The sequence below is a fragment of the Oncorhynchus mykiss genome, chromosome 30, assembly GCF_057628025.1.
Source record: "Oncorhynchus mykiss isolate SJ-2025 chromosome 30, ASM5762802v1, whole genome shotgun sequence".
Lineage (NCBI taxonomy): Eukaryota > Metazoa > Chordata > Actinopteri > Salmoniformes > Salmonidae > Oncorhynchus > Oncorhynchus mykiss.
The window spans coordinates 2,481,823-2,500,000 of record NC_143051.1 but is presented as its reverse complement, the minus strand read 5'-3'; the positions used below and the strand labels follow the sequence as shown (position 1 = coordinate 2,500,000).

General features: G+C 41.9%; 1 protein-coding gene across 1 annotated transcript in view; it reads right to left on the bottom strand.

The window, feature by feature from the left end:
- cbfa2t2 (CBFA2/RUNX1 partner transcriptional co-repressor 2) overlaps positions 1 to 18,178 on the bottom strand; it is a 193,457-nt gene that overhangs the window by 80,136 nt on the left and 95,143 nt on the right.

Below are 18,178 nucleotides of genomic sequence, written 5' to 3'. Positions count from 1 at the left end.
TATACAGGGTATTACGGTACAGAGTCAATATGGAGGCTATATACAGGGGGTACCGTTACAGAGTCAATATGAAGGCTATATACAGGGTATTACGGTACAGAGTCAATATGGAGGCTATATACAGGGTATTACGGTACAGAGTCAATGTGGAGGCTATATACAGGGGGTACCGTTACAGAGTCAATATGAAGGCTATATACAGGGTATTACGGTACAGAGTCAATATGGAGGCTATATACAGGGTATTACGGTACAGAGTCAATGTGGAGGCTATATACAGGGGGTACCGTTACAGAGTCAATATGAAGGCTATATACAGGGGGTACCGGTACAGAGTCAATATGAAGGCTATATACAGGGTATTACGGTACAGAGTCAATGTGGAGGCTATATACAGGGTGTTACGGTACAGAGTCAATGTGGAGGCTATATACAGGGTGTTACGATACAGAGTCAATGTGGAGACTATATACAGGGTATTACGGTACAGAGTCAATATGGAGGCTATATACAGGGTATTACGGTACAGAGTCAATGTGGAGGCTATATACAGGGGGTACCGTTACAGAGTCAATATGAAGGCTATATACAGGGGGTACCGGTACAGAGTCAATATGAAGGCTATATACAGGGTATTACGGTACAGAGTCAATGTGGAGGCTATATACAGGGTGTTACGGTACAGAGTCAATGTGGAGGCTATATACAGGGTGTTACGATACAGAGTCAATGTGGAGACTATATACAGGGTATTACGGTACAGAGTCAATGTGGAGGCTATATACAGGGTATTACGGTACAGAGTCAATGTGGAGGCTATATACAGGGTATTACGGTACATAGTCAATGTGGAGGCTATATACAGGGTGTTACGGTACAGAGTCAATATGGAGGCTATATACAGGGGGGTACTGGTACAGAGTCAATGTGGAGGCTATATACAGGGGGGTACTGGTACAGAGTCAATGTGGAGACTATATACAGGGGGGTACTGGTACAGAGTCAATGTGGAGACTATATACAGGGGGGTACTGGTACAGAGTCAATGTGGAGACTATATACAGGGGGGTACTGGTACAGAGTCAATGTGGAGGCTATATACAGGGGGTACTGGTACAGAGTCAATGTGGAGGCTATATACAGGGGGGTACTGGTACAGAGTCAATGTGGAGACTATATACAGGGGGGTACTGGTACAGAGTCAATGTGGAGGCTATATACAGGGTGTTACGGTACAGAGTCAATGTGGAGGCTATATACAGGGGGTACTGGTACAGAGTCAATGTGGAGGCTATATACAGGGGGGTACTGGTACAGAGTCAATGTGGAGGCTATATACAGGGGGTACCGGTACAGAGTCAATGTGGAGGCTATATACAGGGGGGTACTGGTACAGAGTCAATGTGGAGGCTATATACAGGGGGGTACTGGTACAGAGTCAATGTGGAGGCTATATACAGGGGGTACCGGTACAGAGTCAATGTGGAGGCTATATACAGGGGGGTACTGGTACAGAGTCAATGTGGAGGCTATATACAGGGTATTACGGTACAGAGTCAATGTGGAGGCTATATACAGGGTATTACGGTACAGAGTCAATGTGGAGGCTATATACAGGGTATTACGGTACAGAGTCAATGTGGAGACTATATACAGGGTATTACGGTACAGAGTCAATGTGGAGGCTATATACAGGGTATTACGGTACAGAGTCAATGTGGGGGCTATATACAGGGTATTACGGTACATTGTCAATGTGGAGGCTATATACAGGGTATTACGGTACAGAGTCAATGTGGGGGCTATATACAGGGTATTACGGTACAGAGTCAATGTGGAGGCTATATACAGGGTATTACGGTACAGAGTCAATGTGGAGGCTATATACAGGGGGTACCGGTACAGAGTCAATGTGGAGGTTATATACAGGGGGTACTGGTACAGAGTCAATGTGGAGGCTATATACAGGGGGTACCGGTACAGAGTCAATGTGGAGGTTATATACAGGGGGTACCGGTACAGAGTCAATGTGGAGGTTATATACAGGGGGTACTGGTACAGAGTCAATGTGGAGGCTATATACAGGGGGGTACTGGTACAGAGTCAATGTGGAGGCTATATACAGGGGGTACCAGTACAGAGTAAATGTGGAGGCTATATACAGGGGGTACCGGTACAGAGTCAATGTGGAGGCTATATACAGGGGGTACTGGTACAGAGTCAATGTGGAGGCTATATACAGGGGGTACCAGTACAGAGTCAATGTGGAGGCTATATACAGGGGGGTACTGGTACAGAGTCAATGTGGAGGCTATATACAGGGGGTACCAGTACAGAGTCAATGTGGAGGCTATATACAGGGGGTACCGGTACAGAGTCAATGTGGAGGCTATATACAGGGGGTACTGGTACAGAGTCAATGTGGAGGCTATATACAGGGGGTACTGGTACAGAGTCAATGTGGAGGCTATATACAGGGGGTACCGTTACAGAGTCAATATGGAGGCTATATACAGGGGGTACTGGTACAGAGTCAATGTGGAGACTATATACAGGGGGTACCGGTACAGAGTCAATATGGAGGCTATATACAGGGGGTACCGTTACAGAGTCAATGTGGAGGCTATATACAGGGGGTACTGGTACAGAGTCAATGTAGAGGCTATATACAGGGGGTACCGGTACAGAGTCAATGTGGAGGCTATATACAGGGGGTACTGGTACAGAGTCAATGTGGAGGCTATATACAGGGGGGTACTGGTACAGAGTCAATGTGGAGGCTATATACAGGGGGTACCGGTACAGAGTCAATATGGAGGCTATATACAGGGAGTACCGGTACAGAGTCAATGTGGAGGCTATATACAGGGGGTACTGGTACAGAGTCAATGTGGAGGCTATATACAGGGGGTACCGTTACAGAGTCAATATGGAGACTATATACAGGGGGTACCGGTACAGAGTCAATGTGGAGGCTATATACAGGGGGTACCGGTACAGAGTCAATGTGGAGGCTATATACAGGGGGTACCGTTACAGAGTCAATATGGAGACTATATACAGGGGGTACCGGTACAGAGTCAATGTGGAGGCTATATACAGGGGGTACCGGTACAGAGTCAATGTGGAGGCTATATACAGGGGGTACCGTTACAGAGTCAATATGAAGGCTATATACAGGGTATTACGGTACAGAGTCAATATGGAGGCTATATACAGGGTGTACCGTTACAGAGTCAATATGAAGGCTATATACAGGGTATTACGGTACAGAGTCAATATGGAGGCTATATACAGGGGGTACCGTTACAGAGTCAATATGAAGGCTATATACAGGGTATTACGGTACAGAGTCAATATGGAGGCTATATACAGGGTATTACGGTACAGAGTCAATGTGGAGGCTATATACAGGGGGTACCGTTACAGAGTCAATATGAAGGCTATATACAGGGTATTACGGTACAGAGTCAATATGGAGGCTATATACAGGGTATTACGGTACAGAGTCAATGTGGAGGCTATATACAGGGGGTACCGTTACAGAGTCAATATGAAGGCTATATACAGGGGGTACCGGTACAGAGTCAATATGAAGGCTATATACAGGGTATTACGGTACAGAGTCAATGTGGAGGCTATATACAGGGTGTTACGGTACAGAGTCAATGTGGAGGCTATATACAGGGTGTTACGATACAGAGTCAATGTGGAGACTATATACAGGGTATTACGGTACAGAGTCAATATGGAGGCTATATACAGGGTATTACGGTACAGAGTCAATGTGGAGGCTATATACAGGGGGTACCGTTACAGAGTCAATATGAAGGCTATATACAGGGGGTACCGGTACAGAGTCAATATGAAGGCTATATACAGGGTATTACGGTACAGAGTCAATGTGGAGGCTATATACAGGGTGTTACGGTACAGAGTCAATGTGGAGGCTATATACAGGGTGTTACGATACAGAGTCAATGTGGAGACTATATACAGGGTATTACGGTACAGAGTCAATGTGGAGGCTATATACAGGGTATTACGGTACAGAGTCAATGTGGAGGCTATATACAGGGTATTACGGTACATAGTCAATGTGGAGGCTATATACAGGGTGTTACGGTACAGAGTCAATATGGAGGCTATATACAGGGGGTACCGGGACAGAGTCAATGTGGAGGCTATATACAGGGGGTACCGGTACAGAGTCAATATGGAGGCTATATACAGGGGGTACCGTTACAGAGTCAATATGGAGGCTATATACAGGGGGTACCGTTACAGAGTCAATGTGGAGGCTATATACAGGGTATTACGGTACAGAGTCAATATGGAGGCTATATACAGGGGGTACCGTTACAGAGTCAATGTGGAGGCTATATACAGGGGGTACCGTTACAGAGTCAATATGGAGGCTATATACAGGAGGTAACGTTACAGAGTCAATATGGAGGCTATATACAGGGGGTACCGTTACAGAGTCAATATGGAGGCTATATACAGGGGGTACCGTTACAGAGTCAATATGGAGGCTATATACAGGGGGTACCGTTACAGAGTCAATATGGAGGCTATATACAGGGTATTACGGTACAGAGTCAACGTGGAGGCTATATACAGGGGGTACCGTTACAGAATCAATATGGAGGCTATATACAGGGTGTTACGGTACAGAGTCAATGTGGAGGCTATATACAGGGTGTTACGGTACAGAGTCAAGGTGGAGGCTATATACAGGGTGTTACGGTACAGAGTCAATGTGGAGACTATATACAGGGGGTACCAGTACAGAGTCAATGTGGAGGCTATATACAGGGTGTTACGGTACAGAGTCAATGTGGAGGCTATATACAGGGGGTACCGGTACAGAGTCAATGTGGAGGCTATATAGAGGGGGTACCGGTACAGGGTCAATGTGGAGGCTATATACAGGGTGTTACGGTACAGATTCAATGTGGAGGCTATATACAGGGGGTACCGGTACAGGGTCAATGTGGAGGCTATATACAGGGGGTACCGGTACAGAGTCAATGTGGAGGCTACATACAGGGGGTACCGGTACAGAGTCAATATGGAGGCTATATACAGGGGGTACCGGTACAGAGTCAGTGTGGAAGGCTATATACAGAGTCAATGTGGAGACTATATACATGGGGTACCGGTACAGAGTCAGTGTGGAAGGCTATATACAGGGGGTACCGGTACAGAGTCAATGTGGAGGTTATATACAGGGGGTACCGGTACAGAGTCAATGTGGAGGCTATATACAGGGGGTACCGGTACAGAGTCAATGTGGAGGATATATACAGGGGGTACCGGTACAGAGTCAGTGTGGAGGCTATTTACAGGGGGTACCGGTACAGAGTCAATGTGGAGGTTATATACAGGGGGTACCGGTACAGAGTCAATGGGGAGGCTATATACAGGGTGTTACAGTATAGAGTCAATGTGGAGACTATATACATGGGGTACCGTTACAGAGTCAATGTGGAGGCTATATACAGGGGGTACCGGTACAGAGTCAATGTGGAGGCTATATACAGGGGGTACCGGTACAGAGTCAATGTGGAGGCTATATACAGGGTATTACGGTACAGAGTCAATGTGGAGACTATATACATGGGGTACCGTTACAGAGTCAATGTGGAGGCTGTATACAGGGGGTACCAGTACAGAGTCAATGTGGAGGGTATATACAGGGGGTACCGGTACAGAGTCAATGTGGAGGCTATATACAGGGGGTACCAGTACAGAGCCAATGAGGAGGCTCTATACAGGGGGTACCAGTACAGAGCCAATATGGAGGCTATATACAGGGTGTTACGGTACAGAGTCAATGTGGAGACTATATACAGGGGGTACCGGTACAGGGTCAATGTGGAGGCTATATACAGGGGGTACCGGTACAGAGTCAATGTGGAGGCTACATACAGGGTGTTACGGTACAGAGTCAATGTGGAGACTATATACAGGGGGTACCAGTACAGAGTCAATGTGGAGGCTATATACAGGGGGTACCGGTACAGAGTCAATGTGGAGGATATATACAGGGGGTACCGGTACAGAGTCAGTGTGGAGGCTATTTACAGGGGGTACCGGTACAGAGTCAATGTGGAGGTTATATACAGGGGGTACCGGTACAGAGTCAATGGGGAGGCTATATACAGGGTGTTACAGTACAGAGTCAATGTGGAGACTATATACATGGGGTACCGTTACAGAGTCAATGTGGAGGCTATATACAGGGGGTACCGGTACAGAGTCAATGTGGAGGCTATATACAGGGGGTACCGGTACAGAGTCAATGTGGAGGCTATATACAGGGTATTACGGTACAGAGTCAATGTGGAGACTATATACATGGGGTACCGTTACAGAGTCAATGTGGAGGCTATATACAGGGGGTACCAGTACAGAGTCAATGTGGAGGGTATATACAGGGGGTACCGGTACAGAGTCAATGTGGAGGCTATATACAGGGGGTACCAGTACAGAGCCAATGAGGAGGCTCTATACAGGGGGTACCAGTACAGAGCCAATGAGGAGGCTATATACAGGGGGTATCGGTAACGAGTCATTGTGGAGGCTCTATACGGGGGGGGGGGGGGGGGGGGGATAGATCAGCTTTAATACTGCAGATAGATTGTAGCTTCCATCAATGTAATTGTCTGCATCATTTCCAAATCATGATATTTTCATTCATTATTTTCCCCTAGCCATACCAGCCCTCCCCTAATTGGAGTAAACTAATGGACAACAACACTTAGGCTTCTACTTTCAGCTTATACATACTATATACATTTTACAAACACAGTACATTTTACATTAGTTATCTTGTTGTTTTTAGTCCCATCCTTCAGCTCCCCTCAACCCCTCCCATCTATCTCTGAACACCATCCAGTCCCATCCTTCAGCTCCCCTCAACCCCTCCCATCTATCTCTGAACACCATCCAGTCCCATCCTTCAGCTCTATTCAACCCCTCCCATCTATCTCTGAACACCATCCAGTCCCATCCTTCAGCTCCTCTCAACCCCTCCCATCTATCTCTCAACACCATCCAGTCCCATCCTTCAGCTCCCCTCAACCCCTCCCATCTATCTCTGAACACCATCCAGTCCCATCCTTCAGCTCTATTCAACCCCTCCCATCTATCTCTGAACACCATCCAGTCCCATCCTTCAGCTCCCCTCAACCCCTCCGATCTATCTCTGAACACCATCCAGTCCCATCCTTCAGCTCCCCTCAACCCCTCCCATCTATCTCTGAACACCATCTAGTCCCATCCTTTAGCTCCCCTCAACCCCTCCCATCTATCTCTGAACACCATCCAGTCCCATCCTTCAGCTCTATTCAACCCCTCCCATCTATCTCTGAACACCATCCAGTCCCATCCTTCAGCTCCCCTTAACCCCTCCCATCTATCTCTGAACACCATCCAGTCCCATCCTTCAGCTCCCCTCAACCCCTCCCATCTATCTCTGAACACCATCTAGTCCCATCCTTTAGCTCCCCTCAACCCCTCCCATCTATCTCTGAACACCATCCAGTCCCATCCTTCAGCTCCCCTCAACCCCTCCCATCTATCTCTCAACACCATCCAGTCCCATCCTTCAGCTCTATTCAACCCCTCCCATCTATCTCTGAACACCATCCAGTCCCATCCTTCAGCTCCCCTTAACCCCTCCCATCTATCTCTGAACACCATCCAGTCCCAGCCTTCAGCGACCCTCAACCCCTCCCATCTATCTCTGAACACCATCCATATTGGATTTCTACTTGCCATATATTTTTCCAACTGTGCTGTGATGTTTTTTTTCTCATAGTTTCTACAGATTGTAAATTAAAGATAAACATTTTTGATAGTATTATTAAATTATTGATCGATTGACTATGACTTTTCAAATCACCCAGTAGTGCTATCTGCAGAGTTAGCTCCCGGTAAATGTTGCACTTCTTTAGCCATTCCTCGTACCAAAACAAATTATCTAATGATACTGTCTCTTCGCAGCAAAATCTTTAGAGCTGGGATGGTTGTAGCCCCCAATGCCACCAGAAATACTGCTCGTTCTGTGCGTGATTTCCCGCAAGACAGGAATGTCAGTGTTCTGCCAGTATAGCTTCCATCAATAAAATATATATCATTCAATTGGTTGCAATAATTTTATATGATAATTTAAATAGAAAAATTTAAAGTTTTGAATCTGGCGTTGTTTTGCGTATCAGTTTATAAACCATGTGCCATGGAATCGGTATATCGAAAATCTCTTCCGTAATATCTTGCAATCTAAACTCAGCAAAAAAAGAAACGTCCCTTTTTCAGGACCCTGTCTTTCAAAGTTAATTTGTTAAAATCCAAATAACTTCACAGATCTTCATTGTAAAGGGTTTAAACACTGTTTCCCATTGCTTGTTCAATGAACCATAAACAATTAATGAACATGCACCTGTGGAACGGTCATTAAAACACTAACAGCTTACAGACGGTAGGCAATTAAGGTCACAGTTATGAAAACTTAGGACACTAAAGAGGCATTTCTACTAACTTCTCTACTCATTTGCGTGAACGTGCCTTAGGCATGCTGCAAGGAGGCATGAGGACTGCAGATGTGGCCAGGCCAATAAACTGCAATGTCCGTACTGTGAGACGCCTAAGACAGCGCTACAGGGAGACAGGACGGACAGCTGATCATCCTCGCAGTGAAGACCACGTGTAACAACACCTGCACAGGATCGGTACATCCGGACATCACACCTGCGGGACAGGTACAGGCTGGCAAAGACAACTGCCCGAGTTACACCAGGAATGCACAATCCCTCCATCAGTGCTCAGACTATCCGCAATAGGCTGATGGAGGCTGGACTGAGGGCTTGTAGGCCTGTTGTAAGGCAGGTCCTCACCAGACATAACCGGCAACAACATCGCCTATGGGCACAAACCCACTCGCTGGACCAGACAGGAATGGCAAAAAGTGCTCTTCAATGACGAGTCGCGGTTTTGTCTCACCAGGGGTGATGGTCGGATTCGTATTTATTCGTCAAAGAAATGAGCGTTACACCGAGGCCTGTACTCTGGAGCGGGATCGGTTTGGAGGTGGAGGGTCCGTCATGGTCTATGGCGGTGTGTCACAGCATTATCGGACTGAGCTTGTTGTCATTGCAGGCAATCGCAACACTGTGCCTTACAGGGAAGACATCCTCTTCCCTCATGTGGTACCCTTCCTGTAGGCTCATCCTGACATGACCCACCAGCACGACAGCGCCACCAGCCATACTGCTCATTCTGTGCGTGATTTCCTGCAAGACAGGAATGTCAGTGTTCATCCATGGCCAGTGAAGAGCCCAGATCTCAATCCCATTGAGCACGTCTGCGACCTGTTGGATCGGAGGGTGAGGTCTAGGGCCATTCCTCCCAGAAATGTCTGGGAACTTGCAGTTGCCTTGGTGGAAGAGTGGGGTAAGAGTGGGGTATCTTACAACAAGAACTGGCAAATCTGGTGCAGTCCATGAGGAGGAGATGCAATGCAGTACTTAATGCAGCTGGTGGCCACACCAGATACTGACTGTTACTTTGGATTTTGGGACCCATTATTCCATTTCTGTTAGTCACATGTCTGTGGAACCTGTTCAGTTCATGTCTCAGCTGTTGAATCTTGTTATGTTCATACAAATATTTACACATGTTAAGTTTGCTGAAAATAAATGCAGTTGACAGTGAGAGGACGTTTCTTTTTTTGCTGAGTTTAGTATAATTTTTTATTTATCACAATTTTCTTTCTCTTGTCAGTAGTGTGATGGTTAATATAGTCAGTAGTGTGATGGTCAGTAGTGTGATGGTTAGTATAGTCAGTAGTGTGATGATCAGTAGTGTGATGGTCAGTAGTGTGATGGTCAGTAGTGTTATGGTTAGTATAGTCAGTAGTGTGATGGTTAGTATAGTCAGTAATGTGATGGTCAGTAGTGTGATGGTCAGTAGTGTGATGGTTACTATAGTCAGTAGTGTGATGGTCAGTAGTGTGATGGTTAGTAGTATGATGTTTAGTATAGTCAGTAGTGTGATGGTCAGTAGTGTGATGGTTAGTATAGTCAGTAGTGTGATAGTTAGTATAGTCAGTAGTGTGATGGTTAGTAGTGTGATGGTTAGTATGGTCAGTAGTGTGATGGTTAGTATAGTCAGTAGTGTGATGGTCAGTAGTGTGATAGTTAGTATGGTCAGTAGTGTGATGGTCAGTAGTGTGATGGTTAGTATAGTCAGTAGTGTGATGGTTAGTATAGTCAGTAGTGTGATGGTTAGTATAGTCAGTAGTGTGATGGTTAGTAGTGTGATGGTTAGTATGGTCAGTAGTGTGATGGTTAGTATAGTCAGTAGTGTGATGGTCAGTAGTGTGATAGTTAGTATGGTCAGTAGTGTGATGGTCGGTAGTGTGATGGTTAGTATAGTCAGTAGTGTGATGGTTAGTATGGTCAGTAATGTGATGGTCAGTAGTGTGATGGTCAGTAGTGTGATGGTTAGTAGTGTGATGGTTAGTATAGTCAGTAGTGTGATGGTCAGTAGTGTGATGGTTAGTATAGTCAGTAGTGTGATGGTTAGTAGTGTGATGGTTAGTATGGTCAGTAGTGTGATGTTAGTATGGTCAGTAGTGTGATGGTTAGTATAGTCAGTAGTGTGATGTTAGTATAGTCAGTAGTGTGAAGCTTAGTATAGTCAGTAGTGTGATGGTCAGTAATGTGATGGTTAGTATGGTCAGTAGTGTGATGGTCAGTAGTGTGATGGTTAGTATGGTCAGTAGTGTGATGGTTAGTAGTGTGATGGTTAGTATAGTCAGTAGTGTGATGGTCAGTAGTGTGATGGTTAGTATAGTCAGTAGTGTGATGGTTAGTAGTGTGATGGTTAGTATGGTCAGTAGTGTGATGTTAGTATGGTCAGTAGTGTGATGGTTAGTATAGTCAGTAGTGTGATGTTAGTATAGTCAGTAGTGTGAAGCTTAGTATAGTCAGTAGTGTGATGGTCAGTAATGTGATGGTTAGTATGGTCAGTAGTGTGATGGTCAGTAGTGTGATGGTTAGCATGGTCAGTAGTGTGATGGTTAGTAGTGTGATGGTTAGTATAGTCAGTAGTGTGATGGTCAGTAGTGTGATGGTTAGTATAGTCAGTAGTGTGATGGTTAGTAGTGTGATGGTTAGTATGGTCAGTAGTGTGATGGTCAGTAGTGTGATGGTTAGTATAGTCAGAATTGTGATGGTTAGTAGTGTGATGGTTAGTATAGTCAGTAGTGTGATGGTTAGTATAGTCAGTAGTGTGATGGTTAGTAGTGTGATGGTTAGTATGGTCAGTAGTGTGATGTTAGTATGGTCAGTAGTGTGATGGTTAGTATAGTCAGTAGTGTGATGTTAGTATAGTCAGTAGTGTGAAGCTTAGTATAGTCAGTAGTGTGATGGTCAGTAATGTGATGGTTAGTATGGTCAGTAGTGTGATGGTCAGTAGTGTGATGGTTAGTATGGTCAGTAGTGTGATGGTCAGTAGTGTGATGGTTAGTATGGTCAGTAGTGTGATGGTCAGTATGGTCAGTAGTGTGATGGTCAGTATGGTCAGTAGTGTGATGGTTAGTATGGTCAGTAGTGTGATGGTCAGTAGTGTGATGGTCAGTATGGTCAGTAGTGTGATGGTCAGTATGGTCAGTAGTGTGATGGTCAGTAGTGTGATGGTTAGTATGGTCAGTAGTGTGATGTTAGTATAGTCAGTAGTGTGAAGCTTAGTATAGTCAGTAGTGTGATGGTCAGTAATGTGATGGTTAGTATGGTCAGTAGTGTGATGGTCAGTAGTGTGATGGTTAGTATGGTCAGTAGTGTGATGGTTAGTAGTGTGATGGTTAGTATAGTCAGTAGTGTGATGGTCAGTAGTGTGATGGTTAGTATAGTCAGTAGTGTGATGGTTAGTAGTGTGATGGTTAGTATGGTCAGTAGTGTGATGTTAGTATGGTCAGTAGTGTGATGGTTAGTATAGTCAGTAGTGTGATGTTAGTATAGTCAGTAGTGTGAAGCTTAGTATAGTCAGTAGTGTGATGGTCAGTAATGTGATGGTTAGTATGGTCAGTAGTGTGATGGTCAGTAGTGTGATGGTTAGTATGGTCAGTAGTGTGATGGTTAGTAGTGTGATGGTTAGTATAGTCAGTAGTGTGATGGTCAGTAGTGTGATGGTTAGTATAGTCAGTAGTGTGATGGTTAGTAGTGTGATGGTTAGTATGGTCAGTAGTGTGATGGTCAGTAGTGTGATGGTTAGTATAGTCAGAATTGTGATGGTTAGTAGTGTGATGGTTAGTATAGTCAGTAGTGTGATGGTTAGTATAGTCAGTAGTGTGATGGTTAGTAGTGTGATGGTTAGTATGGTCAGTAGTGTGATGTTAGTATGGTCAGTAGTGTGATGGTTAGTATAGTCAGTAGTGTGATGTTAGTATAGTCAGTAGTGTGAAGCTTAGTATAGTCAGTAGTGTGATGGTCAGTAATGTGATGGTTAGTATGGTCAGTAGTGTGATGGTCAGTAGTGTGATGGTTAGTATGGTCAGTAGTGTGATGGTCAGTAGTGTGATGGTTAGTATGGTCAGTAGTGTGATGGTCAGTATGGTCAGTAGTGTGATGGTCAGTATGGTCAGTAGTGTGATGGTTAGTATGGTCAGTAGTGTGATGGTCAGTAGTGTGATGGTCAGTATGGTCAGTAGTGTGATGGTCAGTATGGTCAGTAGTGTGATGGTCAGTAGTGTGATGGTTAGTATGGTCAGTAGTGTGATGGTCAGTATGGTCAGTAGTGTGATGGTCAGTATGGTCAGTAGTGTGATGGTTAGGGAGAAAGACAATTTGACATTTACTTAAGGAATGTTTGGATTCTTGAACTCAAACTACTACAGAAAACCTTTCCAAAATCGCTGTTTACCCAGATTCCCCTGTAATTATTGGGGTCTGATTTATCTCCGCGTTTGTGGATATTTCCAGACATCAGCCAGAATGTAGTACCATGTTGAACAATGTAAACACATATTTGTATATATATACGTTTGTATATTTGTGTAAACACATATTTGTATATTTATATATTTATACATTTGTATATTTGTGTAAACACATACAGTGCCTTGCGAAAGTATTCGGCCCCCTTGAACTTTGCGACCTTTTTCCACATTTCAGGCTTCAAACATAAAGATATAAAACTGTATTTTTTTGTGAAGAATCAACAACAAGTGGGACACAATCATGAAGTGGAACGACATTTATTGGATATTTCAAACTTTTTTAACAAATCAAAAACTGAAAAATTGGGCGTGCAAAATTATTCAGCCCCTTTACTTTCAGTGCAGAAAACTCTCTCCAGAAGTTCAGTGAGGATCTCTGAATGATCCAATGTTGACCTAAATGACTAATGATGATAAATACAATCCACCTGTGTGTAATCAAGTCTCCGTATAAATGCACCTGCACTGTGATAGTCTCAGAGGTCCGTTAAAAGCGCAGAGAGCATCATGAAGAACAAGGAACACACCAGGCAGGTCCGAGATACTGTTGTGAATAAGTTTAAAGCCGGATTTGGATACAAAAAGATTTCCCAAGCTTTAAACATCCCAAGGAGCACTGTGCAAGCGATAATATTGAAATGGAAGGAGTATCAGACCACTGCAAATCTACCAAGACCTGGCCGTCCCTCTAAACTTTCAGCTCATACAAGGAGAAGACTGATCAGAGATGCAGCCAAGAGGCCCATGATCACTCTGGATGAACTGCAGAGATCTACAGCTGAGGTGGGAGACTCTGTCCATAGGACAACAATCAGTCGTATATTGCACAAATCTGGCCTTTATGGAAGAGTGGCAAGAAGAAAGCCATTTCTTAAAGATATCCATAAAAAGTGTTGTTTAAAGTTTGCCACAAGCCACCTGGGAGACACACCAAACATGTGGAAGAAGGTGCTCTGGTCAGATGAAACCAAAATTGAACTTTTTGGCAACAATGCAAAACGTTATGTTTGGCGTAAAAGCAACACAGCTGAACACACCATCCCCACTGTCAAACATGGTGGTGGCAGCATCATGGTTTGGGCCTGCTTTTCTTCAGCAGGGACAGGGAAGATGGTTAAAATTGATGGGAAGATGGATGGAGCCAAATACAGGACCATTCTGGAAGAAAACCTGATGGAGTCTGCAAAAGACCTGAGACTGGGACGGAGATTTGTCTTCCAACAAGACAATGATCCAAAAAATAAAGCAAAATCTACAATGGAATGGTTCAAAAATAAACATATCCAGGTGTTAGAATGGCCAAGTCAAAGTCCAGACCTGACTCCAATCGAGAATCTGTGGAAAGAACTGAAAATTGCTGTTCACAAATGCTCTCCATCCAACCTCACTGAGCTCGAGCTGTTTTGCAAGGAGGAATGGGAAAAAATGTCAGTCTCTCGATGTGCAAAACTGATAGAGACATACCCCAAGCGACTTACAGCTGTAATCGCAGCAAAAGGTGGCGCTACAAAGTATTAACTTAAGGGGGCTGAATAATTTTGCATGCCCAATTTTTCAGTTTTTGATTTGTTAAAAAAGTTTGAAATATCCAATAGATGTCGTTCCACTTCATGATTGTGTACCACTTGTTGTTGATTCTTCACAAAGAAATACAGTTTTATATCTTTATGTTTGAAGCCTGAAACGTGGCAAAAGGTCGCAAAGTTCAAGGGGGCCGAATACTTTCGCAAGGCACTGTATTTGTAACTCAGGTGTGCTGTTATTCAGCATTTAATTTCTGATGTTATCTAGACCACAGGCTTTCTTTGGTTTCATATATTTGAGCTTTCATTTAGTTCTTGTTGGGTTATTGGGTAATCTAATGGATTTTGGATGTTTTTAATGCTCCGTCCTTTTGAGGGTTATTTTTGTATAGATTATCAGTCGTGCTTAAATTGTTCCACATGTCCCAGAAATGATTTGGACCTTTTCAATTTCATCAAGTGTCTTCTTGGTATAATTACATTTATTGTATTTCAGTGTAATTTTTCTACTGTTTCAGAGATTCACAGTATTCATAGCGTAGCTCTGGGTTGTTTTGCTGCTTATGTTTTTCATTTGACATTTGTCTTAGGTGTTTTCTAATTGTTTTACATTCGTTATCAAACCATTTTTCAGAAACTTTTTTTTTTCTTTTCTGATGTTACATCAACTTTGGTTTCTCAGATTTTGATGCTGCTTTTTGGAAAATGCAGTTGTTGTTTCGAGTAGCCGAATTGACTCCTTCTTTATTGTTTTGGTACTGTGAGTTATTGAAGACATGTATAGAGTTCATCATTTCATCTGAGTTCAATGTTTCAGTCAATCTCTCGGCACTTTCTGTACCAATCTGTACGATTGGTTCATGTTGTAGAGTTTATTGGGCAGTTTCTTTTGAATTAATATTTCTGGTTAATTTCTTCAGAAACACATTGACCTGACTGTGATCTGACAATGGTGTCTGTGGTCTGACAGTGAATGCACTAATGGAGGAGGGGTCCATATCAGTGATGGAATAATCGACTACACTTGTCCCAAGAGCTGAGCGGTAAGCAAACTGACCTAGAGTCCTCTCCCTCTCTCCCTCTCTCCCTCACTCTCTCACTGTCCCTCTCTCTCCCTCTCTCTCTCTCTCTCTCTCCCTCTTTCTCGCTCTCTCCCTGTCTCTCTATTCCCTCTTCCTATTCTCTCTCTCTTCTTTCTTTCTTCTCTCTCTTCTCTCTCTCCCTCCCTCTCTGTATAATAACAATTGTTTCAAAGTAGTCACATAATAACTGTTTTATAGTAGTAATATAATAATAGTAATATAATAACTGTTTTATAGTAGTAATATAATAATAGTAATATAATAACTGTTTTATAGTAGTAATATAATAATAGTAATATAATAACTGTTTTATAGTAGTAATATAATAATAGTAATATAATAACTGTTTTATAGTAGTAATATAATAATAGTAATATAATAACTGTTTTATAGTAGTAATATAATAACAGTAATATAATAACTGTTTTATAGTAGTAATATAATAATAGTAATATAATAACTGTTTTATAGTAGTAATATAATAATAGTAATATAATAACTGTTTTATAGTAGTAATATAATAACAGTAATATAATAACTGTTTTATAGTAGTAATATAATAATAGTAATATAATAACTGTTTTATAGTAGTAATATAATAATAGTAATATAATAACTGTTTTATAGTAGTAATATAATAATAGTAATATAATAACTGTTTTATAGTAGTAATATAATAATAGTAATATAATAACTGTTTTATAGTAGTAATATAATAATAGTAATATAATAACTGTTTTATAGTAGTAATATAATAATAGTAATATAATAACTGTTTTATAGTAGTAATATAATAATAGTAATATAATAACTGTTTTATAGTAGTAATATAATAATAGTAATATAATAACTGTTTTATAGTAGTAATATAATAATAGTAATATAATAACTGTTTTATAGTAGTAATATAATAATAGTAATATAATAACTGTTTTATAGTAGTAATATAATAATAGTAATATAATAACTGTTTTATAGTAGTAATATAATAATAGTAATATAATAACTGTTTTATAGTAGTAATATAATAATAGTAATATAATAACTGTTTTATAGTAGTAATATAATAATAGTAATATAATAACTGTTTTATAGTAGTAATATAATAATAGTAATATAATAACTGTTTTATAGTAGTAATATAATAATAGTAATATAATAACTGTTTTATAGTAGTAATATAATAATAGTAATATAATAACTGTTTTATAGTAGTAATATAATAATATAGATGAGTAACGTTAAAGACATGATGAAGGTCATGGCAGGAAATAGACTGCAGATGAACCCATATTAAAGCTTCATCACTGAATACTAGGTCCTTCCACCTATGAGAAAGCCACAGGAACAATAATCCGCCTGTATGTGATTCTGATAGCACCTCGTGACAATGCTGCATCAATGTGTACACAGAGTAACAAGGACAGACAGACACGATCATGTTTTTGTCTCTGTCATCAATTAAAAACATAACATCCCACCACGTTACCAGGAGTTACCATTAACTGACTCTGGCCAATAAAACAGATTCAGCGTTTTAAGACTAGCGTCCCAAACGGGGAACCGTACGGGCCCTGATCTACAGTACTGTGTAGAGAACAGGGTTCCATGTGGAATGCAGAGAAAGGCTTCCGACCTCCGAACAGATTTACACAAAGGTCTGTTTTAGCATCTGTTCAAATGCAGGTACACAGAGCAAAGATGGAGAAAAGTGTTTGAGTGTTTTACAGAGTCTGTTACACTGTGTTTGAGTGTTTTACAGAGTCTGTTACACTGTGTTTGAGTGTTTTACAGAGTCTGTTACACTGTGTTTGAGTGTTTTACAGAGTCTGTTACACTGTGTTTGAGTGTTTTACAGAGTCTGTTACACTGTGTTTGAGTGTTTTACAGAGTCTGTTACACTGTGTTTGAGTGTTTTACAGAGTCTGTTACACTGTGTGTGAGTGTTTTACAGAGTCTGTTACACTGTGTTTGAGTGTTTTACAGAGTCTGTTACACTGTGTTTGAGTGTTTTACAGAGTCTGTTACACTGTGTTTGAGTGTTTTACAGAGTCTGTTACACTGTGTTTGAGTGTTTTACAGAGTCTGTTACACTGTGTTTGAGTGTTTTACAGAGTCTGTTACACTGTGTGTGAGTGTTTTACAGAGTCTGTTACACTGTGTTTGAGTGTTTTACAGAGTCTGTTACACTGTGTTTGAGTGTTTTACAGAGTCTGTTACACTGTGTTTGAGTGTTTTACAGAGTCTGTTACACTGTGTTTGAGTGTTTTACAGAGTCTGTTACACTGTGTTTGAGTGTTTTACAGAGTCTGTTACACTGTGTTTGAGTGTTTTACAGAGTCTGTTACACTGTGTTTGAGTGTTTTACAGAGTCTGTTACACTGTGTTTGAGTGTTTTACAGAGTCTGTTACACTGTGTTTGAGTGTTTTACAGAGTCTGTTACACTGTGTTTGAGTGTTTTACAGAGTCTGTTACACTGTGTTTGAGTGTTTTACAGAGTCTGTTACACTGTGTTTGAGTGTTTTACAGAGTCTGTTACACTGTGTTTGAGTGTTTTACAGAGTCT